Source organism: Phodopus roborovskii, unplaced genomic scaffold, assembly GCF_943737965.1.
Source record: "Phodopus roborovskii unplaced genomic scaffold, PHOROB, whole genome shotgun sequence".
Taxonomy (NCBI): Eukaryota; Metazoa; Chordata; class Mammalia; order Rodentia; family Cricetidae; genus Phodopus; species Phodopus roborovskii.
The window spans coordinates 690,128-693,514 of record NW_026126470.1 but is presented as its reverse complement, the minus strand read 5'-3'; positions in this window follow the sequence as shown (position 1 = coordinate 693,514).

Below are 3,387 nucleotides of genomic sequence, written 5' to 3'. Positions count from 1 at the left end.
TATCCTCTCCTCAGCAGCAGCAGCAGCAGATCTCACACTCCATTGCTGCTTCTTAACTGCAATTTTGCCACTGTTATGAATCGTAGTGTAAGTATATGATGTGCAGATGGTCTTAGGGAAACCCCTGTGAAAGGGTCATTCAACCCCCAAAGGGGTCACAGTCCATGGGTTGAGAACCACTGATCTATGGTATCCATGGTATCCATGGTATCCAGCAGCCAACACTAAACTGTCTCTGACTTCATGAAACTTTTCGTGCACTATAACTCCAAAATAATGAGAATACATCTAGGGAGGCACTAACATTTGGATTAATAATCAGTATTTATCCCTTGTATACAAATGGATTTTGGGGGCCCATCCCACATAGAGGGATAGTTTATCTGCCTAGAGACATGGGGGAGGGCCTAGGCCCTGCCCCAAATGATATGACAGACTTCCCCCCTGGAAGGCCTCACCCCCACTGGGGATCAGAAAGGGATGGGCTGGGGATTGGTGGAGATGATAGGAGGATTAGAGGGTGAAGGAACTGGGGTTGATGTGTAAAACAACATTGTTTCAAATTTAAATAAAAAAGGAAAATAAATAAAATAGATACCCTATATGCATATACAACTCAACACATCCCCATGTGAGCTTCATTTTGCTTCTGGTGAGTGAATTTCTCCTGAGAGATACAAATTCCTACCAGGCTTAGATAGGGACCAACAATAAACCAAAGGATGACTCCATCAAACTCTGCCTTGACAAACTAATGAGTTTATCGGGCTTACTTATAGAGCATGGGTGAGGCACTTTTTTCCACAGGAGCACCACAGAAAAGAGTAACCCCAGCATTGATGATGACTCCCCCATGGTCACATGAATAGAGCCCCAGCTTCTGATAACACTTGACCTCCCAAGACCATGAAACCAAATGCAGCTAGAAGGGAAGGCATAGATGAGAATGGCTGGATTAATGACCTGCCCCAACCTTCTGCTAAACCGGAACATCAGCAAACTTAATCTTGAAGGTTGCTTGTAAGTAGTCACAACTGTTCTGATAAAGATGCCAATGCTCTCCAAGGAAAGCACTCTACAATTCCCCCTTCCTAAGGATTCACACACAAGAGGGCAGAATTTCCAGCCACTCCATCAGACTGTCATTAATCCCTGAACCCGTCTGGGCCTCGTTCTGTTTACTCTGCACTTTGTGGCACCACTCCTGTCTTCCTCCAAATACAGCCTCCATCTAACAGCATAGCATGTCTATGGCCAAGATTCACGTCTAAGCTGTTCAGCATCCTTGAAGCTGTCTTCTTTTGCTACTCCTTCTCACACCCTCTTTGATCTGCATGTTCTCAAACATCCCAGGCAAAGCAGGGCTCTCTTATTCAGTTCACTACATTGGTACTGCCCAGTAGACAACAAGTCCTTTTGGTGGGTGGGACTATTCATTCTTCAGGCCACCTCCCCATTATTCAGCAGTAGAAACTAGTTTCTGGAACATTACATAATGGTTCCTATAGCTCAAATATCTTTCCTTCCACCCGCCTCTTTAAATGTTTTCTGAAAACAAATGTCACCCTTGGAGCTTTTGATGCAATGGGTTTCAAGTGGGACCCAGAGAGCTGTACCCTTTTCTAACAACCTCACTCATTCAGACATGCATCCAGATTTGACAGCATTACCCAGATCACCAGCCATTCAAAGTACTCACAGCACTGACCACTGTAGTCCAGCCTCCCTTCACATGTACCGGGCACTCACCTCAGCCTTCCTCTGGGCATATCACCTTCTACCCTGTAAAATATTTACATCTGAGGTGACAAAATCTCCCTGGTGCCATCTCCTTTGCATTCCTAAGTGACTTTTTCCTTGGTACCAGTTTTATTTGACTGTCTCCATACTTTGTTCTTAATATTTCTCTATTAGGTTCAGGCCAAAATTAAGAGTAACGCCATGTCTAAATTGCACTTGGCTTCTATGTCATTTAAAGTAATTAATAAGTCAAAGAACCTGGAAAACAGAAAATAACTTTGCTAAATACTATTCTGCTGCCATTACAACTGCCATCTAATATCTGTTTAGAGGTACTCTGGGTGTGGGCATAGCCTTCGCTGATGGGCAGGAACAACAATGGACCATCTTAGCTCCCTGGGAGAAAGCAGGGTAGGAATACGATTATGTGAGAGAGAAACACAGTCTTAGACGTTAGCTAGTCCCCATCTCCTGGCATCAACCTCAGAGTTAAACCAACACCGGACCCATGGGAGTAGCATGTCGGGACCCATATTTGAGAATCCATTCCATTTTGTCACGAGTTCAGAGAGCTCAAATCTCTCCTTAAAACATTAGCTTACTGGCTACAGGATGCCAGGACCTCGATGGTGAATGGCTCCTAACTAAATCATAGATTTGGGCCCAGACCGGTCTACACTCACCCTGAAGGCAGATTTGGCTGATTACTTAAGTTTGGTGTATGAATAAAACGGACTGAATCCACCCTCCTGATGCTATATGATGTCTCTGTCCTCCTTTTACCAAGGATAGCTAGCCTTTCCCTGGCCCACACTCCCTGGCTCAGGAACGGACCCGGAGCCGCTCAGTTGGTTCCGATTGCCGCCCCACACACTCCAGTCCTTGACAGGAGCAGGAGCAGGAGCAGGAAAGAGAGATGGTGGAGATGGTGGCACAGGGAGTGCAGACGCGTGTGGTTCTGATAGTACAGAGCCAAAACGCACTGCGAGGACAGAGCACAGCCCAATGTTGCTTCTTCGGGCTATCAAGAGTCAGCAAAGGTGAGCAACCAGGCTTCGAAAGGGCAATGGCCTAGACTGCTTCCAGAGTAAGTAATAGAAACAACTTCAAAAAAGCGCCCAATCCTCCATGGTTTGGGTGAAGACTGTCAGTGGAGAGGGTCACAACGGAAGTGAGCTATAAATAATTAAACCAGAACCTCAAGGCCAGGGCTTGTTCTTGACAAAGTCTCCTCGAAGTGAACACGAAAATGAATCCTCCTAGGAAAATGAATCCATCCATGTCCCAGGCTTTTACACAATCCGGCTGCTCCGCTTGCAGTCACAGCTTCCCCAGCCTCAAACCAAACAGGGAATCTGCACTGGCTGCAGTGAGAACAGAGGGTAAAGGAGGTGTCACTGGACCCCCAGCCACAGCATGCTTGCAGCCAGTGTGCACACTCTACATGGTGAGCCAGCACATCCTTTTCTCAGCAGCTGCTCAGAGGCTAAGGGGTGGGAACGCCTCCAGAGCAGGAGGAGTATATAGCCATGCCTGGCCAGATTTAGTAAAAGAATTCAACAAGTATGACACAGACGGGCCAAGTGGATTAAACAGTGCACTAGGATCAAGGCACTATAAAGGGAAAAGTTTTCCACTGACGTTGCT